General features: G+C 35.9%; 1 protein-coding gene across 4 annotated transcripts in view; it reads right to left on the bottom strand.

Moving 5' to 3' along the window:
• Window positions 1–23,568, bottom strand: part of elmo1 (engulfment and cell motility 1 (ced-12 homolog, C. elegans)) — an 80,729-nt gene that overhangs the window by 52,443 nt on the left and 4,718 nt on the right. The window contains exon 1 of one of the 4 annotated variants that reach the window (XM_052583227.1): window positions 1,794–2,026. The exons of 2 other annotated variants lie outside the window; for them this stretch is intronic. The gene's annotated coding sequence lies outside the window, so the exon portion shown is untranslated. Of the gene's footprint in view, window positions 1–1,793; window positions 2,027–23,568 lie in introns of those variants that run through there. One more of the 4 variants, XM_052583230.1, reaches the window with a different exon arrangement.

Below are 23,568 nucleotides of genomic sequence, written 5' to 3' on the forward strand. Positions count from 1 at the left end.
AATGCATGATCAAACGGGTACATGATCAAACTAAAAGCCTTGTTTATTCTTGCAGTCAAACAGAGATGCTGAACATGATGGACGGTATGGCATGTGGTTGTCAGAGTGTCAGTCCCAGTGCGGTTTAAATGTTAAGACTTCACTCCCGCAGAGAACACAACACCACCGAGCCAAACAGCTGCAGTCCGTCAGCTGTGAGAAGAAAGTGAAAGAATGCTCAGAAGTTCACACTCTCACCAGGTTTCGCTTCACTGGCTTGCCCATGCCTATATAGATTTCAAAAGAGCCCTCCAGTGGTCCATCTGACACCTCTACAAAGGGCCCCAAAGCACAGAGGGCCCACACCGGCAGGGGCTACAAAGGAGCAGTGAGCTTTATCTGCACTGAGAAACAAAGACACGCGAGACAGCTACTGAGTTATTGCTACTCACTTTCTTTGTCTGACTAAGGCCGGTCGGCTCTCATTTCTGACCTGTGCCTTGTTCCTACAAACCCTTCTAGAGAGACAGAACTGTGAGTCCCGTTTGAGACACACATACGTAGTCAATATCTGGTGGATTCCCATCTGTAATGATGTATACGTCAGAATGATGCCAAGAGACATTTTCATACAACAACTGAGTGTAGCAGTCAGTGTGGAAGTTGGAGATTGGGACTGTGCTCCCCTCTATCGTGACATCTTGTCTCGGTGCTGAACTCGTGAGAGCATGTCGAACAACGCAACAGGCATTCTACACATTCATGCATGTATTGAGCAAAACCGCTGACTCACTCAATATTCACAGTGAATGTCACACCATTTCACATGAGGAGAGTGAGTGCAATCAGACAGCTTCAGACAATACATGTTACACAAGGATCATATCAAAATATGAAATTAATTATTGCTTTTATTATAATAAATATTAATAACTAAGAATAATCAATTAATAATAATAATCAAATATTTATATTTGTTATAGACCTATATTATGATACGGAACGATTACAATATTCCAATTCCTAAAACAGATGTACAAAAGATGTCTAAAATCAAGATGGCATTACTTTGTTTTTCAGTGTCATCTCTGTTTGGGGAACAGTGAGACCTGAACATCAGCAAATAATGTACAGCAGGCATTTTAACTTACAATCAAACTCTCCTCTCAAGACAAGACATTCATTTCCTTTGAAATGTTTATGGTTCACAAAAAAAACTAAAAGTGTAGACAGTCAAGAGAACCAGTGCGCATTCTTTCAGGCGCTGCAGCGGATGCCTAGCTTCAAAAAAAGCCCTCTATTTCTCATACAGTAACCAGGATATCCTGTCGAATTACACACACAGCTAAGCAGCAGTTTCCACATCTCCAGCTCCTTGCATTTGCATCTCACTAGTACTTAAGGAAACTGCACCTTTTAGCAAAAAAAAAAAAAAAAAAAATACTGATTAAAGTTACAATGTTAAAACAAGCATCTATTTAGTAAGCACAGCACAGTACAGTGTGGAAATCTCAGTCAACAGGTGCGCAATCAAAAACATTGCAGATTAAATCTAAATTCCAGATCATTTCAAAGGAAATTCAAGTGTCTAGGTCAATACAGATTTTCTTGCCTGCTCAACTGAGAGACCTCAAGGAAGCAAAGAGACCAAACAAAAACTTTCAGCAATGTATTTAGGTTTATGGGAATTAAAAATGCAGGCTGGTTCACAGATAGATCTGTAGTGATTATCTTAGGGGTCGCAGAGTTGACCACAGGGGCCAAAGCCACACCCTGAGCGGCCCGGACTCATCCACAAGCATAAAGAAACTTACCCGGAAACCTCCGCAACTAGCAGCCGCTCGAACAAGTTGATGTTCCTGCTCTTTAAACCTCAGCAGTGTGGTGTGTTGCTTCTCCACTAAGAATCATCATCAACAGAAGACTTCAAAATCAAGACTATACCTGCATTTAGCACACAACTTCACATGAACCTTGTCTTAACCAGCGAGAAAGACATAGAGATAAAGAAAGAGAGATGAAAGAGGTAGAGGAAGTAGGCGTTCATCACGAGAAGAGGAAACTGCTGGGACACAGTTACACGAAAAGGCGGCAAATTTCAAAGACGCTACGCAACCGAAGACATGAGGAGGAAACAGACTCATGGGCTCCTTTCTCGGCTTATCTGAGTGTGTCAAACAATAACAGGAAATATGAAGACGAGACAACAATCCCCCCTTTAAAACTAATCCTGAAGCCAAAGTCAGTTTGTTTATTAAGTTTTTATGCCATGTCAGCATCATGGCTATTTACATGGCAAAAAAGTTCAGTATCATCCATAAGATTTACATTTTATAAAACATTTCAACTTAACATAAGATAGAAAATCTAAAATACATTTAGGTGGTACATTTTCAAATATTCCATGCAAGCGTGTTTCTGAATAAAAGCGTTTCTCTAGCAGCATCATAAAAATGACAATTCAACAAAATATGCTTAATAGTCAAAGGAACTTTACGTGAAAGACATAAAAGAGGAACTTCGCCTATTAATAAAAACCCGAAACCAAAGTCAGAAAGGTTTCAGTAACTTTAAGATTAGTGGTCGAAAATAAATAAATGTGATAATAAACTATAATAAATTAAAATAGATAATAAATTAGATAATAAATTAAAATAAATGTGTTACATAAACATACTTATACTTTTTATGACAAAGTATTTTTCACAAATAAATAAATGTATAATATATATAAAATGCGTATTTGCTTAATGCTGACAGTGTTTTTTTTATACATTAATTGATTTATTTAACCGTTCTACCGTATTATTAGACAGACTTCTATTTGTATTACCATATTTTCAGACTATAAGTCGCACCTGGGTATAAGTCGCATCAGTCCAAAAATAGACAGAACATATATAAGTCGCACTGGACTATAAGTCGCATTTATTTAGAAGAGAAAACATTACCGTCTACAGCCACGAGAGGGCGCTCTACAGCTCGCGGCTGTAGACGGTAATATTTTCTCTTGGTTCATTTCTCTCGGTTCATGTTAAAGTTGCAGGACCAGCCAAACTATGAAAAAAAGTGCGACTTATAGTCCGGAAAATACAGTAGACAGAACTGTTAACAATGACGGTAAACACTGTGTGCTCAGGCACTGCCGTTCTCAAAATAAAAGACCTGCGCGCCACTATTTAAGATGTCACAAAACAACAAATCTATACCATTCATCCAAAGGGTCCTGCAAATCGGACTTACAGATAAGGTGATCCTTATTCATACCTATATGAAACAATAATAGCTCCATTTTACACTCAGCTTTTATTAACACTCATTTGCCTTGATTAGTACAAATAAACTTGAATGCAGTCCACTTCAGTGTAAAATGTTTTTGTCTTTTAAAGATTTCCTTTGATTTCTCAAAGAAGAAGTCGCACTTCCACTGAAGAACATGTGTGGCCCACATAAACAAAGCTGACACTAGACTGACACTGACTCACAGTGCCATGGTAACAACATTTTAAAAACAACCCATGAAGCGGAAAAATAAGCTCAGTTTATGACAAGCTGGGCAGAAGGACATTCCCGGAAACTGATGCCTGGTGCAACACACAAATAGCACCAACGATCAGTGTTCCAATTATCAGAAGGGCACATTTTAAAGGTTGAAAAAAAGAAAAGAACACCAGAGCTGTTGATTACAACATGCGTCGGCCACTCTCATTTCCAATATCTGCTCGACCCCTCACAGTTTTGAGGAGCAGGCTTGGATGTTTCTGATGTAACAGCAGCAGCTGGGTGGCTAATAGGCCTGGGTGATAAAATGGTATCGATATTTATCGACAGCACTCCTTTATCAATAACGGTAGAATTTTATTTGTCTATATCGTGTGATATATCACACAAGTTATGAGTGACGCAGACAGCATGCACAAACATAAGTACTGTGCCTGCCTGTGATGAGGAGACTGTGAATAAAATAGTGATTATAAAAATTAAAAAAAATTTAATAAATAGTCGAATGCTACGAGATGTGCCGCTGCTGCGTTATTCATTCAAAATATAGAGAAATACAGTATAATTAGGTTAAAACCAAAACAAAGACATTCACACAGAACGCATATTCAGCGCATTGTTTTAGACAGACAAATACGACTGCTGCACTCACGTCATACTAACATACATCATTGATGCATTTTTTAGATATGTCGCCCAGCCCTAGCTGCTCACATCTCGTCTCCCATTAAAGGTTCAGGGGGGTGATGGCTAAATTGGCTCATGTCAGTGAACGAGAAGGAGCATATGTTGGTTCCACCCATTGTGGGCTCCAAGGGGCCGGCCCTGCTCTCACAGCTGTTGAGGAGACTCTGGGTTCCCTCGAGCTAAGAATAGAGATGAGTGGAGAGCTGGTCAATGAAAATTGTTGGGTCTGGCCTAGATTTATGCATGGTCGGGTACATCAAACCAGCGCTGTTTAGACTGACTGGTAAAATTGGTTAAGGTCTTTGAGACCAGCTAGAGAGAAAAAAAGATAAATGAGGACAAAGAAACAGATCCACACATTTTTCCAGAAAATGAGCACATCTAAAACTAAACAGTGACCTTCTTTGGGGGCCTTTACTGTGATAAATGAATGGCAGCTCCACTTTCAACAATACAAAGTGCAATGTTGAGATGTTCTCTATTCAAAGAATAATTCACTTTAAACAAAAATATAATTTGTTTACTCACCCTCATAATGTTTTAAACCCATATGACATACTTTCATCTGTGGAACATAAAAGGAGAGGTTGTGTAGAATGCTTATGCTGCTCTTTTTCAACAAGCAAATAACGATCCACTGCTATCAAAAATTAAACAAAAACACCATAAAATTAGTCCATAAACCTATTCGGACTGGACTAATGTTGTCAAAAGTACCTAACATAAGTAAAAGTACCCACAGCAAGGCAACTGAAATTTAAGGCCCAGAAACGTAGCAAGGACATTGTTAAAATAGCTAGTCCATGTGACATCAGTGGTTGAACCGAAATTTTATGAAGCTTTTGGAATTTGTGTTCCAAAGATGAAAAAAGGTCTTACATGTTTGGAAGGACATTGTAACAAACGTTCATAGGTCGGGAAGGAGGAACTGGCGAACATTTAAATATTTTAATAATAAAATAAACACAAAATAGCACTACAGCCCTGATGACTGCTGCACACAAACAGAACCAAAACACAAAATAAAGTCCAGGGGCCTGTTCTTCGGACGTGGCTAACTCAGTTAGCTGGATTTGAATGTTGACGATTTGGCGTGATCTTGGATCATTTGATTCTTCGAAGCTCATCCTGGAGCTGCTGTCATAGCAACAGGTCCGTAAGCTTAAACCTGCTCGGGAGCAGGCTTATTTCATGTAAACATGATTAGATTGCTTCTTTTCAACCAGAACTGTTACTCAAAATATGTCTGCTACCACCGCTACTTTATTACAAGACTATCGTACTGATACAGGGATAATAATCATTTAAAAATAATTTAAAAATGCTGTGTAGTCCATAACAGCCTACTATAAACACAGCCAGTTCACTGAAATATTTATTTGTCATAAAATTATTACTTCATAATTGTATTAGAGTCTTACACACATGATATACAGATAATAGAGTAGTGTATTTTGAGTGATGACTGCTATTATAAGACTGGCTTGATGGAGCACAGGAGATGCAGATAACATGATATTGACCCTTAAGAAACTTTCATTAATGCTGTCACGTAACAAATCTGTCCAAATATAAATTGAAATGAATAGAGAATTTCTACATTGAAATAAAAAATGTAAAAGACAGCACAACTATTATAAATTGCGAATCGAAATAATTGGGAATATAATAAAATAAAAACATGTATCTGTTATCGGTTTCATGTATCTATTATAACATTTATGTAGTCTTGTTTGCTTAGCTGTTTCCTTATAAAAGTCCAGAAATTTGTCAAGTTTTTCGTCAGGTGTCGTTTTAAATTATATGACGTCATTACATTGCCGTCTTGCCACCAGCCAATCACTGCACTGCTAATCATGGTTTCTAGTATCGATACATATCCCCTTTTAAACCAACACATGAACGCGCAATTATCTCAGATAACTCAATCCAGCGATACTAACCATACACAACAGGTGTGTTCGAAAAACCCAATTAGCCGGATCATGATTAGCACGATGATATCATCATGGATGTGTCATTTGATCTCGGATGTAATAAGCGACGTACGAAGAACGGGCACCAGGCCTGGTCCTCTCTCGTCCAACACTTTTGACATTGCTCCATTTATCCTTCAAGAGCTCCTCCGTGGAACTCGAGACCGGTGAGTGGCGTAGGTGTCACGCGTTCTCATTAACTCCACCGGCTCTCGGCCCCACCTCTCTCATCACAGACATGAGTACGAGTAATTAATTGGGCTGTGAATCTTTGGGTAGGCAGCAATTCGATTCGATTTACGATTCATAGGTTTTCGATTCGATTCAAGAACGATTTTTGCAAATTTAGAATGATTCAATTCGATTCGATTATAACGATTCTATTCTGCATTCTTTAAGTGCATTTACAGGATTATTTAAATGCTTCCCTTAAATTCATTAAATGCTTAATCAAGGGGGCAAATTACAGCAACCTTTATGGTTAGAGAACCATAGGTAAAAAAAAACAAACAAAAAAACACGCTAGTTTAATGATGATATGGCGTGACATGGCATACGTAAAAATGCATGTAAGCCAAGATTTAAAAAAAGAGCTTTAAGAGTATTATGCATAGGCTAAGATTTTGTCACACCAGGGGCATAACTTCATTTCAGAAGTGACAAATGTCAAATACAATCATTTTATGTATGTATTTATTATCATAATTCTAATAATTTTTATTTATTTTTTAATTTATTTATTTTTTACAAGGAATTCACTTCTTTTTTTTATTACTTTTAATTAGCTGTAAGAAATAAAATACACTGCTGGACCATAATCAATCATTTGTAATCTAGATTTCTTTCCTAATGGCAATTTTATGATTGTTTTATATACTACATTTAATTAGCAATTATTAAAATTTTCTGCACAGAATAAGGTAGAAAATATACTTTATAGTTTATGTACTGTAATAAATTATATGTCAATTAGCAGTGCATCATTCATAAATTGTATTCATTTATTGTGTTTTTTATTATTATTAACGTTTCATCAGTTCATTCTGCTTTTATTCAGTTTAGCTGCAGATAAAGCCTGGCACGTCTATAAGAGCGACATCAGTTCTCATTCAGTGTGGAAATTCTTTATTTCATATTCACAGAATAAAATGCTGTAGTAGCTATTTAACTTTTCCTCTCCATCAGCGAATGATGTTTCTGAGAGAAAACGCGCCAGATGTCTGTTTGCTAAAGCAGCAAACGCTACTTTCATGCATCTGATTATCAGATAAACCTCCCGCTCTTATTTCAAGATCGTTGTTAATGCTGTGGTTATTTTAACAGTTTCCTTCATACATTCGGTTCATCAGCATTGTTAAAACACATGCATCATTCAGTGGAACTGTGTGTGTGCTTTAGACACTTAAAATTCTGCTCTGTCCATGCAATAAATATGCAGCTTTTGACTGCTCCGGTAACGCCGTCAGTAAGATGCAGAGAGCCATTGAAAAACTACAGAAAAGTAAAACTACTTGCCTTCATATTACTGGCCACGAGTCCTAAGGAGAGATCACACATCAGCTGCGTCAGAGACGAACGGAGCGCGAGCGCAATCCTGTAAAAGTCTTGGGCGGTAATAGTAAACCGCGTAAAGGAGAGAAAAACACAAACACTGTTCAGGGCCTCCATTAATTCGTGCTTGTAGTAATTTAATGTGTATATATTTTGAAAGCATTGAATCGCTATCGAAATTGCGATTCATTAGATTCTTAGCGTTTTAAATCGATTACTGTCCGAGATCGGCGATTCACGATTCAAAAAATCATGTTTCAAGATCGATGCATATGAATCGTCAAGGTTTGTAATCGATGCATCGAGAAAACGAGTGAATCGTTACACACCTAGTAATTAATTACATTATTTTAATTTTTGTGTGAACCTGTGAATAGAGCCTAGATGGCTTAAATAATACAGATTAACTATACAGTGTACGGTCAAAGTCAAGGATGTATTGTCTTCATGCTTGGTCATTTTAAGCATTTCAATCTTCTTTTTATTCAGTTACAGCAAAAGCTGGATACCTTTGTCCATATTAGGGATTTCCTGGAACATGACATCATCAGTTCTGTGATGCATATTTGGAGTTTCTGCACAAGGGCTCCCTCTGAGAACATGAACAGACATTACATGTGTTTATAGAGCCTGATAATCTCCACTCCAATGATACTTCTATCAAAAGAACTTTGAAGTAGACATATGATAATCCATGTTTTATTAAATGTGGTATTTTCACGTGCTTTCAGATGCAGCAGCATTTTCTACACATAGCCGTAGCCGTGAAATTGAGGTGAACCAAACAGTGGAAACTCCAAAGATTAGCCATATTAACATCAGCTTCGGGTAAAATTATTGTTTTAGAGTTTTAGAAAACCAGAACCATCCGAATAGGGCTCATATTTCACTGCGGAATATATAAGCCATATAAGCACACAAGCTTCTCATCTCACCTCAAATCAAAAGTCTCCTGACTAGAGAAACAAACACAGCTGACCTAGAAGCGATGTTCCCATCTTGGTGGTCGAGGAGCCAGCTGTCTCCTTGGAGATGCATGTGTGATGTGCCTTGTTCCAATTAGCCCTTTCTTGTTTTTAGTACCTAAACCCCTCCCCAGGAGCAAAGAGACCCCCTACACGCTGTACTGCCTCTGACAAACCTGATTAAGTCACCCAATCCAGCCCTGGGAGTTAGTTTTCCAAAAGCAGACACGGGCTGGTGGTACTTGTGAGCAGAGCTGCCAGCCACCTTTGCGCATGGAAACCTTGATCTGGATTAATCTATTTCACTGCTTCCAAACAGCTTTTAAAACATTTTGTTTTGTTAAAAAATATTTGAAATAATTTTTGCACACAATCACATATCAAAACTGTTGTTAGTGACAGCTCTAGTTAACTAATGCATGCATTTCTGAGTCTTTTCAATGAAAATCAATGAACCATTCAAATCTGTTTTGATATACACTAGATTCACATTAAAAGACATTCAGATGGGTTTAAAAACTTGCTTAAAAAAGTTTACTTTTTGTAACGGTCTTTAATATGCAGTACATGTGAAAACAGAGCTATTAAAAATAGATGTACACTGCTGTAGGATTATATAAGATCTATGTGTTTTCCCAGGAAAATCAATCTGCAGGTTTTCTTCAAGGAAAAAACTTATTTGCATTTCCATTCCAGGGTTATATTTGAGACAGGGATATCAAATAGCTCACTAAAACAGTCTTCTGTAAATAGGATGACATGCTTCTTCTCAACTGTAATATTCTAGGAAAGATTAATTATAACAAACCTGATCACTGAGAGAATGACTAAGGTCTAAATTGAATGCAGCGCAAGCCGAGAGTTTGGTCACAGTGACATGTATTTGGCAGGCGAAATGGTTTGTTTTCAGGTCTAAGAGTGTCTTCTATCTAAAAGTGTCTTTACTGTTACAAAAGTGTTTGCGGATGCAAGACAAGAGATGGAGGTGGGGAGAGCACGATTCAGTCACTGGCTGTGTGACCTTCTGCTCACAGGCTCATCAACCCAGCAGGAAACACTCGAAACAGGTCAGACCCATGACAGACGCTGTTACCACACTGAGAGAAGGGAAAACACCCCGAAATCTACCTGCAAACTCAAACAACTTTCTTGCAATCCACTTGCACCACAAAAAAATGCATGTATAAATATGACTAACCAATAGGGCAACCAATGATAGAAACTGATGATGAAGTAGAATTACAATAATCAGCTAATATATTTTAAAATACCATTCAAAAATGTGGGGCTGGTAAGATTTTGAAAGAAATATCTTGTGCTGCATTTACAATTTAAAATTTGAATTTATTTGAAATAGAAAAATGTATTAATTATAAATGTCCAATATACATTTCTCTCATGTATTTAATTTAATGGAATAAATTGCTGAATAAAATTATTCATTTCTTACTGATCCCCGACTTTTTGAACCAAACTGAATGAAAATAGCAAATTCAAACTTAATTGAAAAGTTAAAATTTTGTTGGCGCACACAGCCTCGTGGGCAGCAAATGCAGACATCTATGTTTAAGCCATTGTGCATCAGCACAAGAAAAAAAAAAAAAAAAGACAATCTGTAATTATAATTTACATAAACCATAGCGTGTTGATTATTTGAGTTACAGTTTCCTCAAGAATAGCTTTAGAGCGTCAAGATGAACCACTTCTGGTAAGTCACTTTGCACGCACATGCCAATGCACACAAACACTAAAAATCAGCATGTTGACCAGCTCCCACCCCTCCACACCACATCCCACAGAGTGAACTGGAACATTTAAGTACTCTTAAAGCAACCCTCGCCTCATTACACTGGTTTCTCTGGCTAAATTAAAACTAATTAGTAATGATGGGATGGGATGAAAGAAATTCAAGCAATTTCCTCAAACATTGCCACAAGATCCTGGCCAGTGCAGCTCTTGGATCTGCTAGACAGGCATAGCAGAGAGATTAGGAGAGAGGATGAAGAGAGGACCGAGAGGAACACAACATCAGCTACTGATTCAGCAGCTGATTCATTCAACCTCATAGTGATGACTGTAAATTTCACAAGTGAAGCAAAGTGCACAAACACCAGAGTCAGATATCACTGCCTCTAGTATCACCAAACTAAATTAAATTGGTTTGCACTGGGGAAACGGGAGCAAAATTACAGCAGTATTGTGCAATAACAATAATAATAATAATTGTACATATAAATTGTCGTCTAATTAAGTACAAATGTTAAAAGAGCATAATAATGATTAAAAAAGTGACGGGGTATAATAATAAATAAATAATATTAAATAAATATACATACATAATTTGTTTATATTTTGCACATTATTATTTAAACTCATTTATACTAAATTCATAGAATACATATTAGTATTTATTCACTTTATACACATAGTATTGTTAATTAATAATTATTAAGGATTAATAATAATAATAAAAGTTATTGCTATGATTACTATTAATAATATCCCGCCACTTGAATAATTATGCACTTTAATATTTGTACTTTATTATAAGACAATTTGTATACAGAATATGAGAAATATTAGTATTTAATTATTATATACAAATATATTATTGTTAATACTAATAATTTTTTTTGCAATTTTGCACTGCCTAAATATTTACACTTAATTATACTAAACAATTTATTTATAGAATTACGATAAGTATTTATACATTATATACACATGCTGCTGTTGTTGTTAATAATACTAATATTAAAAATAAAGTTTATTATTATAAATGGACACATTTTAATAATTATTTTGCACTTTAACATTGGTACTTAATTATAAGATAATTTATATTTAGTATAATTAATATTAGTATGTATTCATTATATACACACACATACATGTTGTTGTTGTTAATAATAAATAATCATTTTATTATCATTATTATTATTAATAATAATAATAATAATAATAATAATATCTTGTCACTTTATGCACTGTAACAGTGGTCCTTAATTATATGACAATTTGTATTTAGAATAATTAATATGAGTATTTATTCATTATATACACATGAGACATGCAAATTATTGTTGTTGATAATAAATCACATTTTTTGTAATTATTATAATTAATGCACTATTTTAATATTTCTACTCAATTACACTAAATGTATATATAGAATTAATTACTATGCATTTAGATTAACTTAAATTATTTTATCCAAAACCTATTTTGATATCTAAATAAATAAATAAAACATTTTTAATCATTTCATCCATATTTTGGGGCATGTTTAAATTCAGGTGTTCTATAGATATAAGAAGAACCACTAAATTTTACTCCCATCATATACTGTCAATCTCTTATAATTTGCTATGTTACTCTTTAGATAAACCTACAATAACTATAATCAAATTATTTCAAATATAAACCATTTTTAATCTATGTATGAAACTCTGAACATATATCCAAAAAGCAATGCAAGTCATCTTAGCTTTTATAATCTCGGACTAGTACAAGGAAACTAAACAAAACTTTCGACCGATCAGTTAATGGGGAAGAGCTAATGGAGTACAATCAATGAACACGTCTCATGAATGAGTTGTGTTCTCAGAAAGAGGGAACAAGCCTCCGGGCGAATCCATGCTGTAAATGTGCTGCTGACCTCTGGCTGTTGTAGGCATCACACAATGCTAGCTTCTGACTGTTTGACACCAGCCCTGACGGACAGACCCTGTTTGGGAAACCATGCCTGTTGATTTGTATGAAGATGGCCTCGGGCCGAGGAGATGGAAGAGGTGTGGGTCTCTCCAGTGAGAAGCACAAAACCTTTATTTAGCAGGCTGTGGCACAGGCAAAGTGTTACAACCGCTGATGAATGTTAAACGCAGGCGATGCAAGCGCTGCCCTCAGGTGCACTTACCACAGAGTGGGATGGAGTGGGCAGCATTGATCAGAAACTGTTCTTTCAGAAACAGTGAGCGCTATATTAAGTACTGAATTACACAAACATGTGGGTTATGAAACAAGCTCTTCAATGAAAAAGAAAGGAAAGAAGAGCTTGTTCAACAATGCATCTCATCTTTCACTAACAATAAACTAAATAGCACCATGTACCATATTACAACTATTATATTATATTATATTGTATATTTCAAAAGTTTAGGGTGGTAACATATAAAAATATATATTATTTTAAAAGTTCGAAAGTTTAATTTTGTATTCAGCAAGGATGCATTAAATATTGTTACAAATATAATATTCTAATGATATTTATAATTTTACTAAATATTTCAAAATTCAAATAAATGCCTCTTTCTATTCAAAAAATCCTGCAAAGAATTACTGCTGTTTTCACACAAAAATAAATAAATAAATAAATAAATAAAATTAAAAAAAAAACATGACACAGCACAATTGTTTTCAGCCTTGGTCCTAATTATAAATTCATTAAATTATAAACTCAATCAGCATATTAGAATGATTTCTGAAGGATCATGTGACACTAAATACTGAAGTAATGATGCTGAAAATCCAGCTTTGCGATCACAGGAATAAATTACATCTTAAAATAGGTAAATTATTTTAAATTGTGATAATATTTAACAACATTTAAAAATATATATATATTTTTTTTTTATCAAATAAATGTAGCATAAAATATCCTTTAAAAACATTTTTTTTAAATCTCATTGACCCGAAACTTTTAAGCAATAGTGTATATTAAATTACACTATGTTAAAAAAATTTATATTGCATTTATAATTATATTATACTAATATAAAATTACCATTAAACTAAAAGTGTCAAACAATGAAATATATATAGGTGTTTTCTTACCGGGTCTATTCAAAAGAGCTCACCCACAAATGTCTAAGAGTATGCATCATTAATGTCTACAGCACAAACAGTGTGGGATAATTACACAACAAAGTTTGTTCCTCAGGGTTCAGAGTTTTTCAAAGAGCAACCAAATGAGTAACAATTATAGTGCCGCTTGCTGTAGACAATGTAACTAATATATTACAAATTTAGCAAGAAGATTTAACAGTCATTAGGAATCACATGAGAGGCATATTTCTCTCATCTGCAATGCATCTGGACCGTTCCCAGAACAGGCATCCAAAACACAATATCTAAGATTTTTTTTAACAATTGTGGAAGTAAAACAAAAGACTTCTTTCCAAGTCAGTTTAATGTTAACTTACAAAAGAAAAAAAAAGGGAAGTGGAAGAACTTGTTTCCCCTGGCATATAAATAATTGTGAGGATGGATCCACCATAAAAGTCAAGGCTTTATTTGTGTCTGTCGAGGTGGGTCATGACAACCCTCTCTATTCTCATCTGCTTGAAATCATAAATTCCCTTTTCCAAATTCCCACTTATACAATTGTCAGAAACATGCCTGAAAATGATGCATCAGGCCAGCTGCGGATAAACACAGCGGAACGCTCTCTTGGAATGAATGAAACATTACAAAGCGTTTGGTCACGTAATTCTTTGATCGTCTTGAGTTCATATGAGCACAAGGAGAGTGACGGTTGAAGACAAACCCAATCCATAGACTGGAGACAAGATCATATCAGGACAGGTTTCAACATGAACTTCATTCATTCATTCCGGAACTACAAATATACAACAAACCGTATAGTGTGGAACTGGTTCTAGAGAAATGTGTGAACCAACACAATGCTAGAGCGATACACCCTTCCTCACTTTTACAAGAAAACCACATACCACAAACCAGACTGATCCAGTCTTCTACAAACAGAAACTCCAATGAAACGATTTCTGTGCTACTTTTGTTTCACCGATGAGTTCCTGTGTCTTTTCCTGATGTTTCCAGTAAATTTGCATTGAAGACTGGTAAAGAAAAGAAGAAGTTGTTGAATAAAGTCCTCATTTTTGTATTCTTTTGCGCAGTATTCCTGTAGCTTCATAACAATATAGTTGAACTACGAATTACATGGACTATTTTAACGATGTTATTCCTTACTTCATTTCAAGGTTTGTCATCATTACTCCCATTTTATCAAAGCACTCATTTTCATTGGTTTCATTGAGCTCTGATATGTCTGTCAGAGCAGGGATACAGTGATACACACCAGAGAAGCATCTCTAAACGACTCTAGATTGCTCTGCTCAGAAGATGATGAGCATTCTGCTTCAACAGTCAGCGTAACGTGGAGCCAGACGATGATTTCAGGATACGGATAACAGCAGGAGTCACAGACAACATGAAAATAAACAGTGCCATTTCACATGGGATCATAGCATGAATAATCAGTCATGCAACGTAAAGATGAATGGCATCCGTCAGTTTGTTAATGGTGATGTTGGGGTTCCCAGGCTCTCGGCTGGAGGGGTCTGCAAGCATGCAGACTTGACATCTGTAGGGTGAACAAACCGTGTGCGAGTATGAATGAGGCCGCTTACTTTCCTATTGTAGTTCTACAGTCTTCTGACAGCTAGAAACCTGAAGATCCAGTTTAGTTTGAAGTCTTTACAGGGCCAATACTGTTCTGTCCAGAGCTTTGTCTACAGATTCAAGCCAAATTACATTCAGCTGTCAGTGTTTTGTTTTCTATTCACGCAACACTGGTCAGTTCCAGTTTAGGTAATGGAAACATGTTCCTGCATCTATTGAATCAATTAAAACATCATAAATAACATCTGAGGAATCATCCAGGGAGAGTTTATGACAGCAAATCTGAGAAAGCTTTGAAGATAAGTGAATATGTAATTACTGCAAAATGTCTTGCTACAAAAGACAGAAGTTTAGAGAAGTTGGCCAGCAACCTGCATTTACACAGAAATTGACCACCGACTGCAACTTTCAGATGCCGTTTTTTATTTTTAGCTCAACTGTCACAGAAGTGAATGCACAGGATTGTGGGATTTCAAGAAAAAGGGTACATTTATGCTGGCTTCAAAAATCAACTAGATGAAGGCATCGCAGTAGACAGGAAGCGAAGCTAACGCTGGATTCAAGCATGCCCTTGATGCTTTACTAACCTGGAATGCATCCTCCAAAGGAAGCATTTTTTAGTTTTTAGATGCAGCCAGTATGTCAGGGTTTTGCTTTGACATTGCTAAGGTGTTCAGAGTGATTTTTAAAGCGTTAGTTCACCCAAAAATAAAAATTCTGTCATCACTAATCCTCACGTTGTTTCAAACCGGTAAAACCTTCATTCATCTTTGGAGCACAAATTAAGATATTTTTGATTAAATCTGAGAGCTCTCAGACACTTCCATACACAGCGACACAACTGCAATTTTCCCATGTTATGCACGCTTAAGACCCCCTGCCAAGTTATTACCCCCTTGTGACATGATTGCCTAATCCTAACCCCTACCTAACCCTAAACCTATCAATACTAGGAGGGTAATAATCTGGGGGGGGGTCAGAATTTGGCACAACACCTTGGTCCAGAAACGTAGCAACGACATTGGTAAAACAGTTCATGTGCATCAGCGTTTCAACCGTAATTTTATGAAGCTACGAAAATACTTGTTGTGTGCAAAGAAAACTAAATTAACAGCTTTATTCAACAATTCTTCTTCAGCAAGTCTCTTCTGTTCTTCTTCTTCTTCCAACCTGGGAACATTGCAGTTGAGTTGCTGTCTATGGGCAGTCTGAGAGCTCTCGGATCTAATAAAAAAATATCTTAATTTGTGTTCCAAAGATAAACAAAGGTCTTACAGGATTGGAATGACATGAGGGACGATTGGAATTACTGACAGAACTATCCCTTTAACACATCACTTACAGTTGCTAAGATGATTTCAGGGTTTTTGTTTGTTTGGATTTTTTTTTTTTACATGTTGCTGTCAACTTTTTTGTTAACTAAAACTATTAATTGAAATAAAATTCATTATAAATGCTAGACAAAAACTTAAAGATGTGGTGAAAACTTGAAATGTTGCCTTGGAAATGAAATTAAATAAATTTAACGAGTTAGTTCACCCAGAAATGAAAATTCTGTCATTACTCACCATCATGTTTTTCCGAACTCGTAAGATCTACATTCATCTTTGGAGCACAAATTAAGATATTTTTGGTGAAATCCAAGAGCTTTTGGACCCTGCATAAACAGCAAAGCAACTACCACTTTTAAGACCCAGAAAGTCAGTAAAGACATTGTTACAATAGTCCATGTGACAAGAATAAATTTGTGCGCAGATAAAACAAAAATAATTACTTTATTCAACCATTCTTTTCCTCCTTGTCCCATTCTCCACCATTATCAAGAGGACAATGACGCATGCAACAGGGCATACATGTTCTACGTCAGCAGCAGCACACGCATGCAATTATTTTGTTTTCTTGGCACACAAAAAGTATTTTCGTAACTTCAGAAAATTAAACCTTTCTGGGTCTTGAACGTGTCAGTTTTGTTGCTGTTTATGCAGGGTGAATATCTCAGATTTAAAATGAACGTTACATCAGTTTTAATAAATATTAAAATAGTGTAGCTACCACCCAAAATTAAATCTATTTCTAAGGCCGTCCTGCATTGTTTTTAGTGTTTCGAAGTGTAGTTGCTAAGGTTTTTACAGTAGCCTGTTACTGTGCTGTTCCTAAGGGGTTGTGGATTGTTGCTAGGTGGTTATCTGCTGGCCCGGTTTTAAATTCAATTGTCTACTCTCAATTGTCTTCTTGTCCCTATATGCTGTTTCTCTCTTTGATCTGCCCAATCTCTTAAAAAAATAAACATCCAACCTTTCCTCCACAAGTTAAAAATTTTAGCTATTATTCATGCATGTGGCACGAACATTGCAAGACAAGTTCACAGCTACAAGTCTAAAAGAAAGAGTCATATGTTTGTTCAAAACCCTCAACCTTCAGTAAACCTATAACAGTGATTCCTGCATTAGCAAGCACCACTAATAACACACACGCACATCTAGCAGGGTAAGTCTGCAAACCCAACAAGGCCACTATGACAAAGCAAATTACATACTATAAACTCACTGTAAGGGGTTACGATTCTACCCATTTTAGCCAGCAATTCTAGATCTTGAGCACTGAAAATATAGAGCAACATGTCACCGCAATCCCTGATGGGTTCATTTATCCTGAATCGAGACCTGCACGAGTCTGGAACATTCTGTGATTGATTTGATGCTATTTTTACGCGTCCCACTTCAAGCAACTGGTTCTAATACACGGCCCATTTAAGTACAGAAAAAGTCTTCGAGAAACGAGCCTCGCTCTGTAAAACTACAAGGCTTAACCCGACAATTTGACAGAAATTTTCCTCTACTATCCCGCCATTAGTGGAAAATATTCTTGAGAGCAATGAAAATAAACCCTCAGAGTTCCACAAACGAAGTGTTTCAGGGTCAAAAGCAATGCTTTAACCTGCACTGAGCCTTGACTGACGGGATTTTCTGAAGATCTCAGTCCTGAAGAACTATCATTCAGCGACAGTAAAGTTTATGCTTCCATACCAAGCATTATATTTTATATATATACATAATTATCCCAAGTACTGTAATTTGGGCAATAATAGCGTGCAATGGAAACACTGCGCGCTGTGGGAGTGCTGGCACAGATCATTGTCTGCTGGGCCTTCTAACCTTCAAAGCATCTTCCCTGCAGAGTGCAGCCGTACTGTAGAGTCGCCAGACTGTTCCTGAACCTGAGGTGCCAATGAACGGCTGTAGTCTTAAATGATCCGGTCGGTGCCAGTCAGAGGGGAGGGGAACAAAGAGACACTGTGCTTAACACACACACACACACACACACACACATAAACCAGCTGTCCCTTGCTCCTCCCAAACCCCCAGCTGTATCTGGTCTTTCACCAACCATCCCCCCATCATCAGGGGCCGAGACCAAACACAGGCCTTTCCACTGTCCATTTCTAGGATCTTCTCCTCAGTCAAACTGCCTTCACTGGAAACGCCCATCGCAATGCCAGCCTTCATTATGTGTGTGTGCCCACACACGCTTTCATCTTTGGGCCTCAGCCCTGCTCTACCCATTCATTGGGGTTTGCTTTGGGCTGTTATTCTTCATGGTGGTACCGTTTCCATCTCTCAAGGACATCCTTCAGTTGGTGTGGATCTATTATAGGCATGAGCACCTTTTTTCTTGTTGTTTGATTTTGGGACAATGACAAAGAAGACCGTACATGAAATCTAGTTTAAAGCGCGCTTAAAACTGTCTAAAGTACATATACATCTTTTCATAAAACTGTTTAAATGTATATTTCAAGGTATTTTTTTTAACAAATATTATAATCTAATGGATAAATATAGTTATTGTTGAGTCGCACCACATGACATTTTACATTCTACATCATGATTTAACCCTTAGTTGTCAAAATGTATCCAGCATCTAAAGTGACTTCACAAACAGTAATAATGGGCTATGAATGATATCATTTCCTGTTTTGGGTTTCTTTTTCAGCACGTTTCTGAATGTTAGTTGCACCATATGACTTAAAGGTTTTTTTAATATATGTATTAATTTGTAATAAGTTACTTAAAAATTACAAAAAGCACAGAACTAAAATTAAACAATTAAAATTAAAACAACAAAAGCTAATAATAAAAAAACAAATACTATAATATTATATAAATAACAACAATTTTTTTAATTAAAAAATTAAACAACAAAAGCTAATAATAAAAAAAAACAAATACTATAATATTATATAAATAACAACAAATTAACAATATTTTTTACTTAAAACCAGAGAAAAACTAAATTATAAAAATTAATTTTAATGTAGAAAATAAAAACACGCTCATCATAGAAGGTGTATTCAAATAATTATAAGTGTGAATTACATTTGTATATACTTTAAAACAAATGTATCATCCATACAAAAAGGGGCATCATGACACTGATTCAGCTTGGGAAGTGAAGTGTTTTTTTTTTTTAAGGTGAACAGAACAATTAGAAAATGCATCATAAAATGACTTCATGTCTGCCACTGTTCTCAAAATGTTGAAGATTCTCTTATTACACAATTGTTCATATTAAATCTATTACATCAGCGATAAAAGGCAGAGTCCTGTTCAGGCCATGGAGAGAGTAGTAACACCTGTTGAATGTCATTACGATGTGATCAAACAGGAAAGAACATAGCACTCATCTCTGGAAAAACATTTGACGCATCCGTTATAACAGGAAATAGATGAGCGTGCACAATAGGCAGCACAGGAAGCAGCTAACCTGACTCTATACTCCATTTCCTCTCCACTGAGGACGGATGTGCAGTTTCTTTTGTTTTTTTTTTCAGAAACAGTGGCTCTAACGTGACTCCAGTTCAGACATGTAAACAAAGAACTGCGACAATAAAAAAGCCTCAGGTGAATGTAAAAAAAACGTGGCCTGTATTGAAAGATTTAATCATAATACATCAATAATTCAAGATCTATTTTTCATTTTATTTTTTATATTTTATTTTGACACCGGACAGAGTTAGATTTCTGCAACAGTGCTCACTTAAACACACAAACAAACATGCCGTGCAGAAACAGGGCTGTCAGGGGTCAGACACTGTGACAATGTCTACAGCAGGTGGTCAGCAGACAGATGCACCGTCTGCCAGAGTTCACAGCAGCCTGACAGAGACGAAAAACAAATGGATAGACACAGAAGAGTGAGTGGAAAAAAAGAAACAGCAGAACGGCAGTGAAGAAAACCACCTGCAGAACATTCCTAGCAGAACAGTAGCTCAGGTCAACCATGTTTTCAGAGGAGACATTCCAGCACCTTATTCCAAAAAAAACAAGCCCCTCCCAGCAGCCATTTGTGTATGCAGCTTTAGGCCCTGCAGATGGGTACATATGGCCAACTTCTGCAAATGTGCATATCTTCTTCACAAGCCTCAGATTTTGATCAGTAGGATTGTAATTTCACGAGACACAACTTGACAAGCTCTAGTGCATTTAGAGAAGTTATGTTATCGCTGAGCTCAAGCTCTAGACATCTTACGGAGCACTAAAAGGAGTGGTTTAGTACAGATACCAGCTCTATCCTCACATACGGGCGGCACTAGACACCCGCCAGCAGGTTCACAGATGGATGCAGGTTAACCAAACAATCCTGGAACACACCATGTGAATCAACATTTAGATGACACTAGATGACTATGGAGTGTCACAGAATGTGGCCAATTTTGAATAAACTAATTAAAAGTAGGTCAGTACGTTTAGATCGAAACACTTTTTGTGCTAATGTCTATGAATATTAAGCTGCAGAGATACTATTTAAATGAATCTTTCATGTTCTATGTTTCTTTGTAAATGAATGGCGCAAGATTTTGATTTACCTTTTTTTTTTTTTTTTTTTAAACATCGTTGTATCATATGCAATGAAAATTTTTAAGGTGTTCACAGCAACCCGTCAAAATAAAAGTTTGGTTCAACTTGAAGAAACTGTGACAGAAATATTGCTTATTGTAAAGATAGTTCATCAACTACTACTAATAAAATTACTATTAAAACATGACTTTAAATGAATACTTAGCAGACAAAATACCTTATTGTAAATGTACAGAACATTGTTTCTGATTTCTTATATATATATATATAAGAATTTTTTTTAATAATTGAATTTGTGAAATTTCCACACATAAACAACTATTTATAAAAACAAAAACAAACAAAAATGAATATTAAAATATCATTAAAACTATTAAAAATGGAATCCAGAAAATGTATGGAATACACAGAATTTGATAAAAATAAAAAATAATTTGGGAGATTTTTTTTTTTACGCATTTCATATGTCCTTACGCGTTATTTTTTTGTTTGTTTGTTTTTTGTTTTTTATAAATAGTTGTTTATGTGTGGAAATTTCACAAATTCAATTATTTAAAAAAATTCTTATTGATTAATAAAATGTAATTATAACATAAAAACATTTTTAAAATTCCCAAACTGAATTTGGGAAAAATAAACAGATTTCATAGGACCCCATTATTATTATTAAACATTTTAAACTATTCTTTGATATTTTATATAAATATTACATAAAATAATACATTATAATAATTTACATTGAGCATTTTTTTTATAAAAAATAGCAGTTTAAAATATTAACACAGAAATCATTCCCCAAAGCTAATGAAAATTCCGTTATCAAAAATATCAAAAAAGTTTCTCCATCTTTAAAACCCTCTGCAAATGTAACTGTATTTATACTGTAGCGTGCACTCATCACTATCTGCAGTGATACTGCTTCATTTGTTTACACTGAGACACCCGCTGTTTACTGCTGCACATTCACCATCACTCAGTAAAAAGAGTCTCATCATCTCTGACATGCACTCCAACAGTGAATAAAATTCCTTGCAAGCACATTACAGTCTCCTAGATCTTTATCCACAAAGGTTTTTAAGTCAAAACCAGACAGCGATGACAAATTCATTCCCAATGTTTGCGTCTACCCTCCTCAAATTGCAACCAAACACAGCCTGATGCCATCACAAAAGGCACTGCCTTTGTCTTTTGTGACAGTATCAGGCTGCATTTGGCTCTGGTGAAACAAATCTTTTTGATGAATCATCCGTCTTTAAATGGAACCTTGTGAAGTATAAAAGAGCAACGTACAGTATATCCTCTAGATTCATATAGCGCATGTCTGACACACCCAGCACAAACATCTCCACTGAGGCTTAATGTAATTAGTCCTAATGATGCTCATCAACAGGAAGAAAGCCAAAATGGGGGTGCAGCGTTTTCCTTTTTGTGCAAACAAACATTCTTGGAAAGGCATGCGATGCTGTTAGACCTCACTGACCCTGAGAGAGAACGAGACAGACACAAAGACAAAGAAACCTAGAGCTTTGATGACAGCAGTGCTCCTAGCATCCTGTCCAAACTTTCACTTCCTCTTTCTCTCATCCTTATATCTTACATTTACATGCATGTATTTTTGGATACATCCAGGGCAGAGTATAAAAATGGTCAATTAAACACAGAAATGTACTCTGTGTGTTTTATGTTGATTTCTTTTGGTTTTGATAGCCTTTACAACATTTTTTTTTTTTGCATTTAATTACTCCTAATCTTAAAGGGGTTATATGACATTTCTAAAAAAATAAAATGTTATATACATCTATACTTGTAATTGTAGCCGATTATTTTTACCGGCTGTTCATTTGTCTCTTTAATAATGTGTGAACTTCCTTAGGCTAAGAGTTTTTGCTGTGGTATCGTACTTATGGAACACAAAATATCAGTTTTTTTTCTTGCTGATCCGAAAACCAATCTGCTCCATGGCTCAAAAACCATAATGTGATCCCAACTCTGAGATTTGTGATCTATTGAATCACTGAAGAAAAGCATCTGCCCATGCCAATTATAAAGCTTGGAAGAGCAAGGAAGATTGCTAACAGAACTCAGATTGGATTCATCTGAAAGAAGAAAGACATATACACCTATGCCTTGAGGGTGAGTAAAACATGGACTGATTTTCTTTTTCTTTTTTGGGGTGAACACCCTTAGAGAAGAGGTTTAAGTCATTGTATTTCTGAATGGCAAAAAAAAAAAAAAACATCATGTCATTAACCAAATTCCCTCAACAACAGTTACTCAGCTAACTAATCCATTTAATAAACATGCAGTTTTGCACTTGTCCTGCCGCGTCTCTCTTCTTCTATTCTCTCTGACTCACACTGAGCTCACGGTCTGACCTGAAGCAAAACACCACAGGTGATGCTGCGGGTCTCTATGTGTTTACAGAGAGCCAGTGAATCAGCACACCAGAAAACACCTACAATCCAATGGCTCACAACAAAAATGAGACGAATCTTAACCCAAGATGAAGTCCTAGAAAAGTGGATCAAGATGTGGGCCATTAGTACCCTACTTTAAAACTGCAGGATCCTCGTGGAGAGGATCACAGCTGGATTTGTGTTGATCCCCACACATGCTCCAACACTGTTAATACGG

This window comes from Carassius gibelio, chromosome B19 (genome assembly GCF_023724105.1).
Source record: "Carassius gibelio isolate Cgi1373 ecotype wild population from Czech Republic chromosome B19, carGib1.2-hapl.c, whole genome shotgun sequence".
Lineage (NCBI taxonomy): Eukaryota > Metazoa > Chordata > Actinopteri > Cypriniformes > Cyprinidae > Carassius > Carassius gibelio.